This window comes from Scyliorhinus torazame, chromosome 7 (assembly GCF_047496885.1).
Source record: "Scyliorhinus torazame isolate Kashiwa2021f chromosome 7, sScyTor2.1, whole genome shotgun sequence".
NCBI classification, from domain to species: Eukaryota; Metazoa; Chordata; class Chondrichthyes; order Carcharhiniformes; family Scyliorhinidae; genus Scyliorhinus; species Scyliorhinus torazame.
This window is the reverse complement of record NC_092713.1, coordinates 280,286,348-280,302,589: the sequence shown is the minus strand read 5'-3', so window position 1 is coordinate 280,302,589 and position 16,242 is coordinate 280,286,348.

Sequence of the window (16,242 nt, the reverse complement as noted above, 5' to 3'; positions counted from 1 at the left end):
GCACGGGCAACAACCCAGATATAACAACTCTGTTTGTTCTCGTTCTGAGCTTCCATCCTAGCTCCCTGAAAGCCTGCCTGACATCCTTGTCCCCTTTCCTACCTATGTCGTTAGTGCCAATGTGGACCACGACTTGGGGCTGCTCCCCCTCCCCCTTAAGGACCCGGAAAACACGATCCGAGACATCACGTACCCTTGCACCTGGGAGGCAACATACCAAACGTTAGTCTCTCGCGCTCCCACAAAATCTCCTATCTGTGCCCCTGACTATCGAGTCCCCAATTACTAATGCTCTGCTCCTCTCCCCCCATCCCTTCTGAGCAACAGGGACAGACTCCGTGCCAGAGGCCCGTACCCCATGGCTTACCCCTGGTAAGTCCCCCCCCCACAAGTATCCAAAGCGGTATACTTGTTACTCAAAGGAACGACCGCAGGGGATCCCTGCACTGACTGCTTCTTCCCAGTCCCTCTTACAGTTACACATCTATCTCCAATCTTTGGTGTAACTAATTCCCTGAAGCTGCTATCTATGACCCCCTCTGCCTCCCGAATGATCCGAAGTTCATCCAACTCCATCTCCAGTTCCCTAACTCGGTCTTGGAGGAGCTGGAGATGGCTGCACGTCCTGCAGGTAAAGTCAGCAGGGACACTAACGGCATCCCTCACCTCAAACATCCTGCAGGAGGAACATTGCACTCCCTTCCCTGCCATCCCTCTAACCTCCAACCAAGATCTGGTTAATAAATACATTTTAAAAATATATAATAATAATATAATATGGCACTTACCTCACACCAATGGGTCTTATTATTAGGTTAGAGGAGGAGGGCGGGTGGGAGACACTACACGTGTAGTGTCTCGGGTTTCCTCTCCACCAGAATTTATTGTTTGGGGGGGGGGGGGACACCTTCCCAGAAGTCGAACTTCCGGTTCCTGCCTTATATTCAAAAAAAAAAAAAAAAAACAGAAAAGAAGAACAGAATCGGGATCAGGTAAGTGTTTTTAAATCAAAACTTCACCTCCCGACAGACCCCTGCACTCTGCTCCTGCCGAAATTCTGAGGACTGCTCCTGTAAGGTAAGTGTTTTTAAATCTATCGCAAAAAGCAGGGAACCTAATAGTGAGCCCTGTGGAACCCCACTGGGGACAGTCTTCCATTTGCAAAAGCACCTGCCAACCACTCCCCTTTGTTCCTGTCACTGAGTCAGCTTTGTATCCAGCTTGCTACATTCCCATGGGTTTTAATATTTTAACCAGGATTGGGACCTCATCAAAAGCCATGCTAAAATCCATGTAGACCATATCAACCACACTACCCTCATTAATCCTCCTTGTTACCGCCTCAAAATATTTGATCAAGTTAGTCAGACACGATCTTCCCTGAACAACTCCACGCTGACTGTCCTAGGTTACACAATGGCTTTCTGCCTCTCAGAATTGATTCCAATAATTCATGCAATACCAAGATTGAACTGACTAGCCTGTAATTATTTGGTCTACCCTTTGCTCTATTTTTAAACAAAGGTGTAACATTAGCAGTCCTCCAATCATCTGGCACCACATCTGCATCCAGTGAGCATTGGAACAATGATGGTCAGAGCAGCTGCCTATTTTCTCCCTGGCTTCTTTTAATAGCCTGGGGGTATATTTCACTTGGTGATTTATCAGCCTTCAAGGATGCTACTCCCCTTCATCATTTTCATTAGAGCCATTTTATCATTTGGTCATTGATTCAGTTAAAGCAGAAATCAGAAAACACTGAACAAAATAGTTTGAAATTTAGAAATTACTGTTGGTGTAAGATCTCCAGTCAAATTGGGCAGAATTGTGACACAGCACATGTTTTCTGATGAGCCTGCACATTGTTCCACATTGCTGACCAGGAAAGCTGGCTTCCGTACTAACATGCTCAATGAAGGCATTAGATGAATTAAGGCAGTTAATGCTGGTGTAATTGCCTGTTACCTCAGGGACGAAAAATATTGTAGAATTTGTGAATTACATTTCTGCCAATATCGTAGCAGTAGAGACATAAATACAAACAATCTGTGTAACAGGGGTCAGTGTGACTGGCATCCTGTCCACCTCTGTAAATGCAAGGCATCCTGGGACTTCGACAATGTCGGTGGGTTCGCTTAATCCTTTTGCGTAGGGAGCGACATGTCAATTCTTTTTCCCACTCGCTCAAGGAGCCAATGAGCAAATTTCAGAAAGATAACATTTGGCACAACGTTAAAAATGAATTTCAAACAAACCAGAAGTATAACGAGAAACAACTTGCTAAGCAAAATAAAACGTTGAAAACGTTGCAAAAGTTGAATATTTGGAAAAAAAGGATGATTAATAAATGAAGATGACCATTGGCCTATGAGAGGGTGGGAATGTGCATGCCTGGCTCCCCCCCCCGCAGACCCCCCCCCCCACCCCACCCCCAAGACCCCCCACCCCCTTCCCCCCCCCCACCCCGCCGTCTCAGGCTGCTCACTCACTCACCCTCACTTATTGTGCTATTGTGAGAGTGGGTGAAAGTGCGTGTTGGAGTGTGGGGGTGACAGTGAGAACCCTGAGACCGGGAGTGAGTCAGACACACTGGCACACTCTCCCGTCTCTCTCACACGCACACAAACAACCCAAAACTGAAGTCAGCAGCATTCCAACTTCCAGGCCTGCCGTTGTTGCGAGTCCTATAATACATTAACTGCCACCAATTAGCTGCCAGGACAGGTTTCACACTGTCATCCGGCTCAATGAGTGCTGGAGGATGGGATGTCCAGTCTCGGAAGCTGCAGGCCCTGACCCGGAACAACGTTAAAGGGCCAATTGGCTCGGGCCAGTGTCAGGTGACTCATCACATAGTCACTCAAGTACAAAAACTATAAATTGTGAAGGTTTTTGAATTTTCCAATCTAGCCAGTCTATTTAAATTCGAGCTAATCTTGGTCAGACATGTCAATATTCAAAGGTGGCAAATCAGCAAGTCTCCACATTTTAGCATTGAGGAGTTGTATAGTTATCACATATTTCCATGCATAAATGTCTGCGCCATTGGAGGGAGGGGGGAGGCATTGTAGAAGGTGCAAAGCTGCACCGTATTCAGTGAGGTGCCCTCCTGCAGTACACAACATTCAGGATCAACGCTGGGAAGAGAGGAAACCCAGGCAGACTTGTGCTCACTTCACTTCTGGAGTTCTGCTCTTTTGCCCATGTTTGAACTAAGGTTGTAATGAAGTCAGGAGCTGCGGGATTGTGGTGGAACCCAAGTGTCAGGGAATAGTTTATTGCGAAGCAAGTGCCGCTTTTTCACACTGTTGATGACCCCTACAGTCAGTGTACTGATGTTCGAGAGTAGGCTGATGGGGTGGTAATTGGCTGGGTTGGATTTGTCCTTTTGGTGTATAGGACATACCTGGACACTTTTCCACATTGTCGGGTAAATGCCATTGCTGCAGCTGTAGGGGAACGGTTTGGCTAGGGGTGGTGCAAGTTCTGGAGTAGAGGTCTTCAGTACTATTGCCGCAATATTGTCAGGACCCATAGCCTTTGCACAATCCAGTACCTTCAACTGTTTCTTGATATAACATGGAGTGAATCTAATTGCGTCTTGTGATGCTGGGGTCCTCTGATTGAGAACATCTGGAAAAATCTAAACACTAAATAAACATGGGGGCTGAAGTCTCCGTTTGTGAGACTAAGGGCAGGATTCTCCATTGGCTGAAACCAAAATCGGGAAACGCGATTGGGTGGTGACTAGGTTCCGACGGCAAAATCACGGCGGGCACCGATTTGACGCCAAATCGCAATTCTCCGTCGCCTCCACAGCGGCGTTGATGCACAGTCAATACACAAAGACGAGAGTAGGATGTAATTGTGGACGGCGAAGCCGAACAGAGCGAAGATGATGTTGAGGTCTTTGATGACGGTGGGAGACGTCATGTCGGGGCATGGGATGGCGAAGGGGAATCGGGAAGATTTATCGACCACACTGAAAAAGTACATGTTGCGGTCGGTGGAGCGGAGGGGCCCTTTGAAGTCAACGCTGAGGCGTTCAAAGGGGGGGGGGGAGGCCTTCACCAGGCGCGCACGGTCTGGCCGGTAGAAGTGCGGTTTACACTCCACGCAGACCTGGCAGTCTCTGGTGATTGCCTGACTTCCTCGATGGAGTAGGGCAGGTTGCGGGCCTTGATGAAATGGTAAAAATGTGTGACCCTGGGTGACAGAGATTGTTTTCAGGGTCCGGAGTCGGTCCACTTGTGCGCTGCCACATGTACCTCGGGGTAGGGCATCGGGGGCTCGTTGAGCATACCGGGGCGATAAAAAATCTCGTAATTGTAGGTGGAGAGCTCGATCCTCCACCTCAAGATTTTATCGTTTTTGATCTTGCCCCGCTGTGTGTTATTAAACAGGAAGGCAACCGACCGTTGGTCAGTGAGAACAGTGAATCTACTGCCGGCCAGGTAATACCTCCAATGCCGCACAGCTTCAACGATGGCTTGGGCCTCTTTTTCGACGGACGAGTGCCGCATTTCGGAGGCATGGAGGGTGCGGGAAAATAATGCCACGGGCCTGCCTGCCTGGTTGAGGGTGGTGGCCAGAGCGACGTCTGATGCATCGCTCTCGACTTGGAAGGGGAGCGTCTTGTCGACCGCGTGCATCGCGGCCTTGGCGATGTCGGCCTTGATACGGTTAAAGGCCTGGTGAGCCTCGGCCGTCAGAGGAAAAACAGTGGATTGAATGAGTGGGCGGGCCTTGTCCGCATATTTTGGGACCCACTGGGCGTAATAGAAAAAGAACCCCAGGCAACGTTTGAGGGCCTTGGGGCAGTGGGGGAGGGGGAGTTCCATGAGGGGGTGCATGCGATCGGGGTTCTGGACCACATAGCCGAGGATGGCTAAGCGGTTTGTGCTGAACACGCACTTCTCCTTGTTATACGTGAGGTTGAGGTGAGTGGCGGTGTGGAGAAATTTGGCAAGGTTGGCGTCATGGTCCTGCTGATCGTGGCCGCAGATGGTGACATTGTCCAGGTACGGGAAAGTGGCCTGCATCCTGTACCGGTCAACCATTTGGTCCATCTCCCATTGGAAAACCGAGACCCCGTTGGTGATGCCGAAGAGAACCATAAGAAAGTGGTAAAGGCGGCTGTCTGCCTCGAAGGCAGTGTATGGGCGGTCCGCCTTGTGGATGGGGAGCTGGTGGTAGGCAGATTTCAAGTCTACTGTCGAGAAGACCCAGTACTGTGCAATCTGATTGACCATATCAGATATGCATGGGAGGGGGTACGCGTTGAGCTGCGTGTACCGATTGATGGTCTGACTGTAGTCAACGACCATCCTGTTTTTCTTGCCGGTTTTGACCACTACCACTTGGGCTCTCCAGGGGCTGTTGCTGGCCTAGATGATGCCTTCCCGAAGCAGCCGCAGGACTTTAGACCTGATGAAGGTCCTGTCCTGGGCGCTGTACCGTCTGCTCCTGGTGGCGACGGTTTGCAATCCGGGGTTAGGTTTGCAAAAATGGAAGGTGAGTCGACCTTTAGGGTGGCGAGGCCGCACACAGTAAGGGGTGGTAGGGGCCCGCCGAATTTCAGGGTTAGGCTCTGGAGGTTGCACTAGAAGTCCAGGCCGAGTAGCAAGGCAGCGCAGAGGTTGGGGAGGACGTAGAGGCGGAAGCCGCTGAATTCCACGCCTTGGACAGTGACAGTGGTGATGCAGTACTCCTGGATCACAACGGAGTGGGACCCGGAAACCAGGGAGATTCTCTGGTTAGCGGGGTGTACCGCGGGGGAGCAGCGCCTTACCATATCGGGGTGAATGAAGCTCTCAGTGCTCCCGGAGCCCAGCAGGCAGGAGATCTCGTGCCCGTTGACCTTCACTTTAGATGAAGCAGACGCGAGGTTGTGTGGTCGAGACTGGTCAATCGTGACCGAGGCGAGACGCGGCTGGTCATTGGCGGTTGCAAGCGATGAGCGCCCGGATGAGGTGCCCGACGGGCATGGGTCCTGAGTCAGGTAAGATGACAGCGCCCACGGGCCGCACGTGTTGCGAGTCGAGCAAGATGGCGGCATCCACTGGCCGCACGTGGTCCTCGGAGGGGAAGATGGCGGCACCCACTGACTGCACGTGGAGGGTGCCGGGACAATAGTGGCAATTGAGCGGCCCTGGCACACTGCAGCGAAATGTCCCTTCTTGCCACAGGCCTTGCAGAGGGCGCAGAGCTGTCGGGGGTGTTTTGACTGCCCACAGAAGTAGCATTTGGGCCCCCCGGGGCTGGTTGGCTGCCGCGTGGCACAGACGTGGGATTGGCTGAGGGCAGTTGCCGGTGGGGTCCACGATGGAGCGGCCTTCTGCAGAGTCCACAATGCACAGGGGGGTGGGCCGCGCGGTTGGGGGCATAGGCCTGAATGTTGCGTGATGCGACCGTAAGTGAACGCGTAGTTTTTTAATCGGCACGAGGTTGAGCGTGGCCCCCTCTAGGAAGCGCTGGCGGATGTAGTCAGACCCTATGCCCGTAACAAATGCGTCTCTCATTAACAAATTTGAGTGTTCCGTTGCCGAAATGGCCTGACAGTCACAGTCTCTAACTAGGGGCAGCAGGGCGCGACAGAAATCTTCCACCGACTCACCGGGAAGTTGGCGCCGCCGCGTGGAGAGGAGGTGCCTGGCGTAGTGTGTTAGTCCGCTGAGCGTAGTTTTCCTTCAGTAGCGCCATGGCCTCTGCATAGGTCGACGCGTCCTGGACAAGTGGAAAGACGTTGGAGCTCAGCCGCGTGTAAAGGATCTGGAGCTTCTGTCCTTCTGGAATTTCGTCTGCCGCAGACCCGATGTACGCTTCAAAACAGGCTAGCCAATGTTCAAAGTCCATTTTGGCGTTGTCTGCTTGCGGATGCAGCTGCAGGCGATCCGGCTTGATGCGGAGTTCCATCTTCTGAAAAACTCAGTGTAATAAATTGATGCACGATAAATTACAAAAGAAGAGAGTAGGATGTAATCGAGGCTTTATTACACTGAGGTGTGTGGCCTCCTATAGCAGCTGATGAAATGGCTGCTGTACTGGGAGCACACATATTTATACTCCGCCTACTGGATGGAGCCAGCAAGCAGGGATCTACCCCCGTACCTGTAGTACATGGGCCTTACCGTAAAGCACCTATGTCAACATCCTATATATACAATATATACATCAGTGGTGACTACCACAGGCATCAATGCGGTTCGGAATACATGTACAGTAAACAGACTTTGCATATCGTTAGCGAGCTCGACCCGGTATTCTCCGGGACCTCCGTGATTCTCCGCCTCCGATGGGCCAAGTTCCCGATAGCACGGTTCACTTCTACTTTTAAAAATCGTTAAACGGGCATCATGGCTGCTGAGGGAGAGAGAGGGGGTACGGAAAGTGTCCAACATCACTATAGTGTGCTGACAATTGTGCCGCTGGCTGGGGGGGTCTCTGCCAGGGCCGGGAGGGAGTAACAGGGATGGACAGGAGGTGGGCTGTGGAGTCGGGGTGGACGGGCATGGACCACCATTGTCGCAGCCAGAAAGGGAGCCATGCAGCTGCGCACACCGCTGACAACCCACTGGGAACATAGGGCCATGGGTTGTATGGGTGTCTCCCCAGGCCACCCCCCCCAGGTGCCCTCTGGCCCCAGCCGACCCATCAGCTGCATGGGCGCTCTCCAGCACAACCAGTGCCATCTTGTTGGCTGGGATGAGTGTATGTATGGGAATTGTAATGTGTATATGTGGCTGCAACTTGCCAGTCACAAGAATCTCGAACCGTTTTGCATTGGAATTGCTCTACGTGGCGCTGATGCTAGACCCTCCATCGGTCCAGGTTCAGCGCCAATTTTTGCCGTCGTAAAAGTCCATGAATTCTGCACTGGCGTCAACACTTGGGGCGGGATTCTCCGTTGCCCGACGTCAAAATCGTATTCGGCTATCGGGCGGAAAATCCCCATTTGTGACCATTTCGGGGCCGGCAATGTTTTTCGGACACTCCGCCCCCTCAAAAACGGCATCATCGAGGAGTACGCCGCACGCTGTTGGGACAGCCTCAGGACATCACCTGAAGGCCCTCCCCTGATGCTCTGCCCCCGATGAGCCGACTTCCCAACGGCATGGATCACTTGTGCTCTGAATTTTCATCGGCCTCACATGCCGACTGTGTCCAAACCGCGAACTGTGGCAAGCGCTGCCACACTCGGGGGGCGGGGGGAGCCGTTCTGCTGGCCGGGCGGGGCTAAGGTGGGGCTGGGGGGGATTGGTGGGATGTGGTCCGGAGTGGCGAGGGAGGTTACCGGGGGGGCACTATCTGGCAGGCTGAGTCCGCATGCGGCCGGCGCCATGTTGTACGGCGCGACCGCTGCAGGCCGTCAGCGTCCGCATGCGCGGCCACGGACCCGGCAATTCTCCGGCTGTTTCTGTCGGGAACGGCAGGGGGTTTACGTGGCGCGGCTGCTAGATCCCACCGGACGGAGCATCACTGCAAGGGCAGCGCCGACCTTTTCATCGTAACGCGAGACACATTCTCCGGATGTAGAAATCATAGAATTCGGCGCTTAGTCTCAGAAACAGAGAATCCCGCTCTCAGAGCTCCCGCCTGAACTCAATAGCGTGCATTTCGCATTCCTGTTGGGGCACTGTTTTTTCTGAGATTCAGATCATGCAAAAGGCCAGCACTCTGCCAGGGACTTGGAAACAATTCCCACCCCTGCTGCCAACGAGTTCGCTGATTCCAGAATTCACGCTTAAGGACCTGAAATGCTGGAGGGCTTTTAAGCGCTGCATTCACCACACACTCTCATTCCAGCAACAACAATGGCTCAGAGAAGATCTGCCCCCTGAGTTTGGGGGAGTCTGGAGTGGACCCACTGCTTAATGTCATTGAGGAGAGCAAAGACACCCTCTTTCCCAGGGTGGGCCACAGACTGAAAGCCCTCCTAAACAGAACCTGGGAGGAGGTGGCAGAGGCAGTGATGCGACCATCAATTCACTCGAAGACACGTGGAGAAGTAAACCGTGGTTTTAATCAGCTTAGAACTGAGCCTGCCTGTGACCGGTACAACACTGAAGGCGGCCCCGCAGGTCAGCAGCTCTTATACTTCCTGTATAGGGGGTGGAGCCATGGGCGGAGCCCGTACATGACCCAACATATCCCCTGTGGGTGAAGCCACACAATGGCCTATAGGTAGAGCCCACAGGGTTAATAACATAACACAGTGCACTGGTGAATTATCAGTAATTATACATTCACCACAGGCAGTCAGTGCTGCCAGCCTCACCAAGAGGAGACAGCTCGTGATCCTGAGGAGTGGGCGTTAATGGTGAAGCCTCAGCTCTGAGAGGGGCGGAGAACCACGGAGGGCTCCAAAGGCCACATGTTGGTGTTCTTTGTTTGGGATAAACCCCGCTAATTCCTTGATTCCTCTGCAGTGGGGCAGCGCTTGAGAGGAGTGCACCGAAGTGTGCCAACACCTGGTGGGATGATGATCGTGTATGACCACGCCAATCGCCTTGATGATACTGCTGGGGTCTGAGGGTTTCCAGAGGGACAACCTGGGTGGCTCGCACATGATCAAAGAGTCTCAGAGCATTTCCAGGACACAGTGAGCAGTCAGCAATGTAAACAGCCAGGAGCCTGGAAGTAGCACCAAAGTGGTGCTTTTAAATAACATACTGCAGCAATGGTGGCCTGGGCCAAGACACCCCAATCCCGCATGGTACACCCCAATTGGTAGGAATCTGGCAGCAAGTTGTTCCCCTCCACCCCCCCCCCCCCCCCCACTCCGCTTCCCCCACCCCGGCCCAGGCAGTTACCCCCCCAGCAATCGCAACTCGTTCGGAGAGGTTTTGAGAGTTTATTTTACCTTCCCACTCCCCATCAACAGTCATGGCGCCCAGACCCTGCTTGTAACTTATTGCACCAATTCGCGCCTGCATGACTTCTGCCTGAGAGACTTCCGAACCCTAACCTAACCCTAACCCTAACCCTAATGGAGCATTACGGAGGAGTGGTGCAAGAAGTCTCCAACCTGCTAATGAGATATAAATCCATGCAAATGATGGTTCTGCATGGGCCTGCCAGCGCGGGGCGCAAATTTCATCAATGCCGCAAGCGGGGGACCGGAGCATGGCGTCGGAATCGGCGCCAGATACAAATTGTGATTTTTGCGTTACCCACTATTCCCCACCCGATCGCAATTCTAGCTGCCGACGTATGGAAGCAGAGAATTCAGCCCATGATAGTCATCGATTGCCGTTTAATTTCCACAATCATGCTGAAGTGACCAACCGACACTCCGATGCAAGGCCCAGGGAGATTTGAAAATTCAAAAAAGGATGTTTATTTCTGGGGTCGATTAGTGTTGACTTGTGAAATGTTTGGAAGCTCTTCTTAGCCCTGGAACTCCGGCCTGCCCTTAGCTTTCCTTGAGTATCTGTGGCCTCCCTCAGATAGACCATGAAGATGTGAAGAATAAAGGGTAGAACTCCTGTTCATTTCCTCCTCCCAAAATTCACAGTTGCCATTTAACTGGACAGAATTCTGAGGGATTTTGCAACAAATTTTTCAATCTCCCTGACTTTCACCTCAGTGATCCTCCACAGTTTTGGACCCATAAATTTATGGAGGCCTAGCTGAGTGTCACAAATGCTGCACTATTAAACCGAGGTTTTGTGTTTGGAATAAGAATATTTGTTTTCCATACCTGTATCGCTTTCAGTGAAATGTGCCTGACACAATGTCAATTTAACTCTATTTTGCCTGAACGTCAACCTTTCAAAATTGTGACAAATTCTACTCAATCAATAACCACAGTATGAATGATATCGGAAGTATCACTGCGCTACAGGGCGAGTAGGCTTTTGAATATGATATTAAAGGAGGGCTGTGACTAGTGGTGTTCCGCAGGGATCAGTGCTGGGACCTTTGCTGTTCATAGTATACATAAATTATATATATAAATGATTTGGAGGAAAATGTAACTGGTCTGATTAATAAGTTTGCGGACGACGCAAATGTTGGTGGAATTGCGGATACAGAAGATACAGCAGGATTTAGATTGTTTGGAGACTTGGACGGAGAGATGGCAGATGGAGTTTAATCCGGACAAATGTGAGGTAATGCATTTTGGAAAGTCTAATCCAGGTAGGGAATATACAGTAAATGGTAGAACCCTCAAGAGTATTGACAGTCAGAGATATCTAGGTGTACAGGTCCACAGGCCACTGAAAGGGGCAACACAGGTGGAAAAGGTAGTCAAGAAGGCATACGGCATGCTTGCCTTCATTGGCCGGGGCATTGAGTATAAAAATTGGCAAGTCATGTTGCAGCTCTATAGAACCTTAGTTAGGCCACACTTGGAGTATAGTGCTCAATTCTGGTCGCCACACTACCAGAAAGATGTGGAGGCTTCAGAGAGGGTGCAGGAGAGATTTACCAGGATGTTGCCTTGTATGGAGGACTTTAGCTATGAGGAGAGGTCGAATAAACTCGGTTTGTTCTCACTGGAACGACGGAGGTTGAGGGGCGACCTGATAGAGGTATACAAAATTATGAGGGGCATAGACAGAGTGGATAGTCAGGGACTTTTTTCCAGGGTAGCAGGGTCAATTACTAGGGGGCATAGGTTTAAGGTGTGAGAGGCAAGGTTTAGAGGAGATGTACGAGGCAAGTATAGTGGGTGCCTGGAACTCGCTACCGGAGGAGGTGGTGGAAGCAGGGACGATAGTGACGATTAAGGGGTATCTTGACAAATACATGAATAGGATGGGAATAGAGGGATACAAACCCCGGAAGTGTACACGATTTTGGTTTAGATGGGCAGCATGGTCGGCGCAGGCTTGGAGGGCCGAAGGGCCTGTTCCTGTGCTGTTCGTTTCTTGTTCTTTGTTTTTTGTTCAAAGCAGACAGTTGGTTAAAACAGAGGGCGAGAGCAGGCAGAACAGGTGGAATTATGTTGGTCACCTGTTACAGAGGTTCAGTCAATCTGAAAATCAGGTGTGTCCTTTAACAGGTGACCCATGTGAGTTTGCTGTTTTCCATCCACACTCTTGTCAAATTGTCCTCCCCTTGCTCCGCACAATTACATCTGTGGCCTGGGATCTAATTAATGCTGAAAGTGTGTGCAACAAATCAAAATGTTTTTTTTTTGTCACTTACATTTTTCAACTAATGTAAACAAAAAATAACCTGATGGCAAAAACACCTTGTTGTTTTCAAAAACGTCAATGCCAGATTTAATGACATGTGATATATCCAGAAGTCTTAAGCGATGTAGCCCTATGCATGTTTGCTTTTAACGAAGCATGTTTGCTCCTACTATCCTATATTTGCCAAACAACAATTTAAGTGTCTCATATTGAAATTTTTCAACTGTAGTACTTAAGATTTTCGTTTCTACCGACTGGGCATTTTGGAAAATCATTAGATTGGGAGCAGTTTAAAATCCAGCAAAGGCAGACCAAAGGATTGGTTAAGGGGAAAATTGAACATGAAAGTAAGCTAGCGGGGAACATAAAAACTGGCTGTTAAAGTTTCTATAGGTATGTAAAGAGATGAAAATGGACAAAAATTAATGTCGGCCCCTTACAGTCAGAAACGGGGGAATTCATAAAGAGGAATAATGAAATGGCTGAGTAATTAAATTTGTTCTTTGCTTCTGCCTTCACAAAGGACGGCATGAATAATGTACCAGAAGTTCTGGGAAACAGTTTTAGTGAGGAGCTGAAGCAAATCAGTATTAGCAGAGAAAAGGTTTGGGGAAAAATAATGGGATTGAAGGCGGATAAATGTCCAAGGCTTGATAATCTTCATCCTAGAGTACATAAGGGAGTGGCCCTATATATAGTAGAATAGTAAATAATAGAATGGTTGCTAGAGATTGGAGGAAAGCTAAATGTAATCCACTGTTCAAAAAGGGCCGAAGAGAGAAAACAGTGAACTATAGCCCAGTGAGCCGAACATCAGGAAAGCAGCTAGAGTCCGTTATAATAGCACAGCATTTGGAAAGCAGTGGTATAATCACAGAAAGTCAGATTTACGAAAGGGAAATTATGCTTGACAAATGTACATAAATCTTTTGAAGATGGAACTAGTAGAGTTGACTGGGGAGAACCGGTGGATGTGGTTTATTTAGACTTTCAGAAGGCTTTCGAAAAGGTCTCACATGGCAGATTAATATGTAAAGTAAAAGCGCATGGGATTGAGGGTAATGTCTTGAGGTGGATAGAAAGCTGGTTAGCGGACAGGAAGCAAAGAGTTGGAATAAATCTGTCTTTTTCCGATTGGCAGGCCGTGACTAGTGGGATACTGCAGGGATCTATTAGAACGTACTCTACTCTATCGTTTTTTCATCCAAAATGGATAACCTCACACTTGCTTACATTCTCCGGTTGCCGACGTCGAAATCGCGTTCGGCGATCGGCAGAAGAATCAAAGTTCCCGATCGAATCGGTGGCGGCGCCGCTTTCGCGATTGTTCCGTCCCCTCCAAAGTGGCGCACTCGGAGAGTGCGTCGTGTGACGTATCGACGGCCTCAAGACGTTGCCTGAGGACCCCCCGCCGATGCTCTGCCCCTGACCGGCCGAGTTCCCGACCGCGTCAGTCGCGTGTGGTCTCATCCGTCGGGAATGCGGCGTGGCAGCTGCGGACTCAATCCAGCGCTGCCACAGTCAGTGGAGGGCCGATCTGCAGGCAGGGGGGTCTTTATCAGGGGCTGGGGGCACTGTGGGGGGGATGGTCTGGGGCCTGCGAGCCAGCCAAAGGGAAGGGCAGCTGCTGCAGGCCCCCGCCGTGCGCATGGACCCGGCAATTCTCCAGGCCGTATCAGCAGCTAGAGCCGGGTGCTCCACGTTGCCGGCATGCTAGCCCCAGCCAAATGGAGGATCTCTGGCATAAAACGCCACCGTTACCACACCGGCGTGGAGACATAGCCCCGGAATCGGAGAATGCAGCCGAATGTCTGTCGGTTGGCCTTGCTGCATTAATCCTCCCTCTGTCAGAGGGACCAAGGAAGGGAGACACCTCATCCTTCTCAGTGACTACCTCAGCCCTTGGCTGGCGCTCCGGATGGCTGGTGGGGAGAACCAGGTGGGGGGCAGCAGGCATCGTCTCTAGACATTGCTGCGCCATTAACTATTTCATGCTACATAGTGTAGCATGCGTCCTGTGCATGTCCAGGTACATTTCCTGCATGCAGTCCAAAAGCTGCTCTATATGGCTCTCTATAAGCTTGGCCTGCCTCTCAATGGAGGAGCTCATGTGCCCAAGGACCTGAAGCATATTGTGGTATGGTTCAAGAAGGTGACTCATCGTCTTAAGGGCAATTTGGGAAAGACAACAAACGCTGACCCAGCCACGATGCCCAAGACCTGTGAATTAATAAATAAAACACCAGCTGGATGAGCCGTGACCACCATCCTGCCTCAGGGAACTCCAACATGATGGAGCACATCTGCTGCTGCTTGTCTAGGTGAGGCCTCTTTTCCTGCATCTCTCCAAGTCATGCATGCCTGTGTCTGTCCTCTCTCCTCTGGGAGGACCTGCTCACAGATACCTCTGTTTCTGGCACTTCCTCCTGCTCATTATTGTCATCGTCATCACTAAGTGCTTACCAATGTTCTGTTACTCTCTGTGGCTAATATCAGCTGCTCTGATTGAAGGGAAGCAGCACCTATCAGTTCTGGCAGGTACTCAGCAGTACTATGGCTTTAGGGGCCAGTAAGTGCTCTGGGCACACACTCCTCCCATGCAGGCGCAGCATGCAGCCTCAGGCCACAGTAATGGCTGCCATGACCTGTTTGCATTGGGCCTGCACTTGAGCAGGTGCTAAAAAGGTGCTAAACCTGTTGTTGTGTTGGGTGTTCTGGATTCGTGGAACACATACAGGTCACCAACACTTGAAATAGTGCAACACTATTTTATTGAATAATTAACTGTTTAACATACTCTGACTGTGGGTTAACACGATACTCGCTTTAACTAAAGACCTTTGCCTTGTCCTAACCAGTCGATGCACTCAGCACATGGTGAATGTCTGTGTTGCAGGCTGTGAGCTCTGTCCTCCTAGCTAGCTGCAGCTCGAATGAGTGGGAACTCTGATGCCCCCTGTCTTTATAGTGCGTGTGTTCTAACTGGTGATTGGCTGTGGTGTTGTGTGTGTTGATTGGTCCCACTGTGTGTCCATCAGTGTGTGTCTGCACCATGATATACTGGTGTATATTTTGACACCTATTGCCATGCCAATGAAGCAGGTGCCTCCATGAGTCTTTGAGTTGTTGACGTGTTTCCACCAGGAGCGGGTTCAGGACCTGGAAATGGTCTCGACTTCCATTTCTTATTCTCGGAGTGAAAACCTGCTCCTGGTTAAATCAAAGAATGCATGCTGGTTGGGAATAAGTTTCAGAGAACTGATTTTATATTTGGAATGAGCCAGAGAAAACAGTTATATGTTGGACTTAGTGTCTCATTAAATAAATGTTCGAAAGTTGATGATTTTACTTTGGATGATATGAATCAGGGTGATCTGATAATTGCAATTGTTGTTTACTTACCGACTAAATGTGGCTGTATAATTGAAGACTTCCTCAATGCATTTTTGTGGTTATATTAGCACACTGCTGGCCAAGCTATTAGTCATAGGTCTAACTATCCATTGAATTTATTTGAGGATCAATTAGAAATTTGCAGTGGAGAAGCAAATTAACTTTCCCGTTACTCATCTATACATAACCACAATAATTAACTGGATGATATCTCCAGGAATAAGTATTTTTATTAACCTGTTGAATTCCATAGAGTTCCTCTATTGTCCCCAATTATCTTTCATTCCAATTTTAATTTATTAACAGTTCATTAATTGGTCACAATTTGAGTTTCGATGCTCTGCTACTCATGGGCATATGGAAGTCAGGCGCTGGTTCCCGTCAGAAATTGCTCATGCATATAAATTGTTGTCTTTTGCATTCTGTACCTTAAACCAGAGTTTCATCTATTTAGAAAGAGCTGGAACAGATCAAACTACAAATTCTGGATCTCCATCTTCTGGGTTAATGCTGCTCAGATTGTGATCACATGAAAGGAATGTTTTTTTCCAGATATCCCTCCCCCTCCCCCATCTCCTTCACACTCTTGAGGATAAAACTCAATGGCATGCGATATTTGAACACACCCCCCTCACAGCTCACCTGCAAAAGAATGCTCTGACAGAGTGTTTCTTAACATGAAGAACATGGATGCTTTAAGAAA